The following is a 6,000-nucleotide window of genomic DNA, read 5'->3' as shown; positions in this document are numbered from 1 at the left end:
GGGGGGGGGTGTCAGCAGTTCCGGTGAAGGCGGCCCATCGAGCCCGCTCCCCGCGGCCCCATGGAGGGAAGAGGAACAGGAACCAGAACGCAGACGGCCCTTGCGCCGGAGCCAGGCGGGCGGCGGGCGGCGGGTCCCGGATCCCGTCGCGCTGACTCCGCTCGGCGCGGGCCGCCCTCCCCGCGTCCGCCCTTCGGTCCAGGGGGGACGGGACCCCGGTAGCCGCCAGAGCCCAGGCCCGAGGCCCCGCGGCCTGAGCGCCTGGCAGGCAGTCTGTTTTGTTCAGGTTTAAGTCATGGGCCTCCTAAGGGGGATTTTTGTTTCCTGTTTTTATTTTCAGAACCGAGTTGGTGGATTGGACCGTCCTCCGCCGCTCTCGCCCGGACCTGCACCGCGCGGCTCCCCCCCCAGCCGGTGGGGGCCCCGCTCGCCTTTCAAAAGCGCCGCCGGTGGCAGCGGTGCGGGCGCCTCCAGGTCTTGGGTTGGATCCTGGTCGGGGTGGGCGGGAGGCAGCTGCCCATTGGCGTTTCTGTCTCACGTGGATGTTTCTCTGTCTCCCTCTCCCTTCCTCTCTAAAAATCAATGAGGACATATCCTCAGGTGAGGATTAAAATAAATAAAAATATGTGCCGCTAGTAGAAAATTAGAAGCTACTAACCATTAAAATTGTGATAAAGGTGCAAGTTAGCATACCCTATCAGCCCCCAAAGAGTATAACATCCGTTTATTTTTTTTAAATTAAACATATGATGTGGAAGACGGATGCTGTGGTAAAGAGTAGGAGAAAGGATATTTTCAGTGGAACTGGTCATGATGGGAGGCAGAGATGCCTTTTATTTTATAGTCGCTCAGGTGATAAGGGCCGGAGAAGCTTTACCTGAAGGAGAAAGAATCTTGCATATCTGGGAGTTGAGAACAGCATTTGGAGGGGGCAAGTGCTTCTATTTCAGTGGTTCTCAACCTTCCCAATGCCCGACCCTTTAATACAGTTCCTCATGTTGTGGTGACCCCCAATTTCATTGTTACAAATTGAACATAATTAAAGCAGTGATTAATCACAAAAACAATATGTAATTATTTATGTGTTTTCCGATTGTCTTAGGCGACCCCTGTGAAAGGGTCGTTCGACCCCCAAAGGGGTGGCGACCCGATTAGAGAATGGGATCACTAACCCAGAATAGGAGGTCTTTTGTGGTGAGCCAGCATGGCCATGGCATACTCAGCCCCAGGGCGCCTTATGTGCCACGCCAGCTCAGCCTGGTTCAGTGACCCTGAGTGAGGGTGGCGAAAGGCTTAGAAAGACAAGAGAATGAGCTGGGTCTCAGGACCCGTGTCTTTATTTTACAGCAGATGCCACAAGGCAAGTAGGGGTGTGACCAAGATGTTTACAGCATTCTCATTGGTTTCAATCCTACTCAACTACATGCACCTGAACTCTTATCACTCAGGCACGTGGGGGCACGTGTTTGGACCAGATTCAAGCTTACAACTATAGCTGTTGGCTATAATTGTGCTGGGAAGGCTCTGCCCTGCAAGCTGGGACTTGCACGTGGCAATGAGAGGACTGTGCCCTCTCAGTCCAAGGCTTGAACCTGTCCAAAGCACTATACCCGCGCCCCACAGTCTTTTAGTTACAAAGCCAGTTTAACACATTTATCCGTTTTTATAGACAATGGTGGGAATTAATTTTCTTTCATGTTACAATAGTGACAGATTTTTTTTTTAAACATTTCAATGTAGAGAAGCTGTCAGGGAAGAGAGAATTTGTCATTCTATTTTATTGACATACTGTTTCCTTTCATCTGGTCCTACTGCTCATCTTCTAACACTCTCTTACCTCATCTCCAGTCACCAACTGCCATGGTTCTCAATCCTGGCTGCACATCAGAATGACAAGTAGAACTTTAAAAAAATAAATCCAGCCCTAGCTGGTTTGGCTCAGTGGTTGGATTATTGGCCCATGGACTGAAGGGTCCTGGGTATGATTCGGGTCAAGCTCGGTTGCTGGCCCAATCCCTGGCCCTGGTCAGTGTGCAGGCAGGAGGCAACCAATCTATATGTCTCTCTCACATCAGTGTTTCTCTCTCTGTCTCTTCCTCTCCCTTCCACTCTAAAAATCAATGGAAAAAAATACCCTCTGGTGAGGATCCTCTGGTGAGGATTAACAATCAATCAATCAGTAAATAAATATATAAATCCAGGGACTCCACTCCAGATATACATTTGAAACAATCTCTGGTGGTCAAGTCTAGGCATATTTTGCTTTCTTTTGTTTTAATCTCTACAGATGATTCATATGCATAATTAGTTTTGAAAAAACAACTTCCCCATTCCCAAGCCACTCAAACTCAAGGCTGTTCCTTGGGAGGGCCACATGATTTCACCCTTTACATATGCTATTTCTTCACTTAAAATACTCTTCTCTCTCTTTTTTAAAAATTTATCTTTATTGTTGAAAGTATTACAGATGTCCCTCCCCCCATTGGTTCCCTCCACGTACTTAACTGTTACTTGTTCAAGACCCTTCAAGTTCAAACATAACCTTCCTTGAATTCCCGTTTCCTCACCAAGTGGAATCAATTGCTTCTTTAGCATTTTGTTCATCCAGAAGAAGCCCTCTCATAGATGTGGCATGGGCCTATAGCCAAGCAATAAATTGAAAAAAAAAATTAAACACTGAATTGTACACTATCTTTTGTAAGGATAAACATGCTGGTTTATAAATTATGTCTAAATAAATCTGTTTAAAAGGAAGTCAGTCAAACCAGAGAGTCATGAGAAAGTATAACATAAATACCGTAAATATTTTGTTTTATCCTAAAACAACTGTTTGCTCATTTGTCACTAGATTGAGAAAGCCAAGGCCTTTTCTTTATACATGGCCTGCTGAATAGAGTTCTGCATTGTATCTCTTGCGTAAACTATGCCTCTAAACCAGGGGTGGGAAAACTTTTTGACTCGAGGGCCACAATGGGTTCTTAAACTGGACCGGAGGGCCGGAACAAAAGCATGGATGGAGTGTTTGTGTGAACTAATATAAATTCAAAGTAAACATCATTACATAAAAGGGTACGGTCTTTTTTTTTTTTTTAGTTTTATTCATTTCAAACGGGCCGTAGTTTGCCCACGGCTGCTCTAAACCATCAGTTAAGCTATCCCAAGATTTTCTTCCTTTAAGAGGAAAATACCTTAAAGACACTTGTGAAGCTGAGTAAGATCTCTTTTTTATAATCTTTCATAGTATCTAACATTCAAAAAACTCACCTTTATTGGGTGTTGCCAAAATATTAAACATAGATTTTAAAGAAACAACAAACTTTATTTCCACACTATTTCATTGGTTTCTATAACATTTAATTAAATTGTGAAAGCACAGTAATAAGTACAACTGACATAAACAGGTTTGGGAAAAACACAAGTAACCCCTCAGAGTGTACAAATCAATTGGTTAGGAGCAGAACTGGGCAGACTCTCCACAAAGGACCTTCTTAACCATTTAGCATTAAGTATAATATGGGAATTAGCAGCTTATGATTTATAAAATAAATGGAATGAGTTAATTGGTTAGAGATTGTTATTAGACTTAGTATTTCCCTTACCTCCTACATTTTAATTATTTGACTATGTGTCTGTCTCCTTCATAGAGACTTAGAGCACTTCGATGGCAGAGATAGTGCCTGGCTGTTACGGGGAACTATTAGGGAAATCCCCAGACATTCTCATATTACCATGTAAATCTCACGAGAAGTGGAATTTAAAAAATCTAAACAGTTGTTTTTAAGCCATTTACATTAAGGTCTATGGGTACTTCCAGAAAAAGACATATAACATGCAAATTTTTTTGTTACAAGCTCTGTTATTTTCCTAAAGTTGCCATAACAAATTACCTCAGATTAGTTGGCTGTAAATGATAAAAATGTATTCTCTCATAGTTATGGAGGCAGTAGTCTCAAATCAAGGTGTTGTCAGGACCCTGATCCCTTCAAAGGTTTCCGTGCTTCTTCTAGTTTCTGGTGGCTCCATGACTTAGGGCTCTATGGCTTCATCCTTACATGGTCTACTTTCCTGTGTGTCTGAGTATCAAATCCCCCTCTATTTTTCTTGAATGAATAAGGAGATGAGTATGGAAATAAAGAAAGGCCCACCATATAAGAACAAAAGTTATTAATTCACAGCTTGCTGGAGCCACCATCACTTACATTTTGGCAGAGACTCAAAGGCAGACAGAGAACTGGGAAAGCTTTATAGTGGAAAAAGGGAAATCTTCAAGTCTTCAAGTATGCCCTGATTGGAGGTGGTAAGCTGTAGGTGGACTAACTAAAAGCAGGAGGTCCTATATGATTGGTTAAGGATACATATTTGTTTTTGTCTGGTTGATCCCAAGGTGGAAGTGGGGACAAAAATTAGGGAAGCTGTCAGTTATTAATCAAGCACTGGCCATTTGGAGCCAACTGTTAGAGGGGTTGTTTCGTTTTCTCAATCGTTATTAGAGATTGTGGTCTTCCTACAAATCCGATTTACAGATTAACAAAATGGCTTCTTGTGCTGGTTACTTTAGATGATAGATGGGTGAGTGGAGGTTTCCTGGGTTGGTTGCTTCAGGGTGTGGGTCATAGTTCTATTTTTATATTATTTAAAATAATATTTTTTATATTATTTTAAAAATATTTTTATAATATGTAAAATAAATATTTTTATATTTATTTTAAATATATATTTTTATATTTAAAATCTCTCATCAGCCAATTACTTTGGGGCCCACTCTAAATCCAAGACGATATCATTTTGAGATCCTTAATCTGCAAAGACCCTTTTCCAAATAAGATCACATTCACGGTTTCTGGGGATTAGGACATGAACATATTTCTGGGGAGCATCTTTGAACCCATTACAAGCTCCTCTTGTTTTAGAAGTCATGCTTGATTATTTATAGAGTTAAAAAAGACCTTTGCCCTTACTCTCCTGAATGAGACAAGCAGGTAGGTTATGACTACATTTCACCAAAGAGCTATAATTTTTCAAACAGTAGCCTAGATATTTGTTAAAGCCTGGATTCAAGGTACACACCAGTTCTTGTATGTCTTCTTCCCAAAACAAGATGTTTTTGTAGTCCAGTATTATCAGTACATTCAGAGAAATCTCATCTTTGGTAGAAAGTTATAAGCAACATGGGTAATGTATAAATATTGTCTATGATAGGATATTAAGGAATACTGCAAATCCTCTGGTTTCTTTCTGTTTTCAGCACTCTGAAACTTTAATCTCATTTCCTAGTCAAAGAAGAGAATAATCCCATTTCAGTGGATTCTAAGACATTGATATATAACAGGTATGCAATTTTTTTTTAAATGATTCAATTAACGCCTTTTGGATGACTCTGATGATGTTATAATTTCTTGAAAATATGAGGTTGAAAAGACATACAATCTTTTTTACCTGAAGTATGTATTATTGATTATTACGCATTTGTGCAGTATGTCACATTTTCCCCCTTATGTCTCTTTATTTGTTGAAATTGATCTGTGCTGATCTTATTTTATCATGCGCATTATAAAAATAAACCATACTAATAAATTCCTTTGATACCAGGAACAGCTTTTATCTCATCTTTCCCCAGATTAATTTTTGTAGCTTACCTAGTCGAACGTCAGCCCTAATATTAAACTCCCCCTCCCACTTAGAAAACAAAAACAATTCACACTTATGTGAAAATTATCTACACAATTTTTCTTGGCTTGTTTTTTAATAAAATATCCAGTCTAAAAGGTGTAGGGTGAAATTACAAATTTAACTACTTACACTACCTAGTAGGTTCACACACCAGCTTTTTTTATTCAAAATGGAAAATGGTGCCTATGTGACATGGGTGCACACATACAATTGCCTCTTCTTAATTCTTCTAAGCCAAAAGCTCTCAAAAGCCCCAGTGGAGTTTGACAGACTTGCTTTATTTTGCTCATTAACTTGGAGGGATGTACCAGATGATGAGTTTACAAAAGC

At 40.7% G+C, this 6,000-nt stretch overlaps 1 protein-coding gene across 4 annotated transcripts in view; it reads left to right on the top strand.

The window, feature by feature from the left end:
* The first annotated feature begins 7 nt into the window (after positions 1-7).
* CCDC122 (coiled-coil domain containing 122) overlaps positions 8-6,000 on the top strand; it is a 39,127-nt gene continuing 33,134 nt past the window's right edge. The window contains exons 1-2 of one of the 4 annotated variants that reach the window (XM_023748328.1): positions 8-474; positions 5,275-5,329. The gene's annotated coding sequence lies outside the window, so the exon portion shown is untranslated. Of the gene's footprint in view, positions 601-5,245; positions 5,330-6,000 lie in introns of all 4 variants that reach the window. The other 3 variants (XM_006083514.3, XM_023748321.1, XM_023748316.1) reach the window with 3 other exon arrangements.

This window comes from Myotis lucifugus, unplaced genomic scaffold (assembly GCF_000147115.1).
Source record: "Myotis lucifugus unplaced genomic scaffold, Myoluc2.0 scaffold_7, whole genome shotgun sequence".
Taxonomy (NCBI): Eukaryota; Metazoa; Chordata; class Mammalia; order Chiroptera; family Vespertilionidae; genus Myotis; species Myotis lucifugus.
Note: the sequence above shows the minus strand (reverse complement) of the source record. Positions and strands in the feature narration are given on the sequence as shown.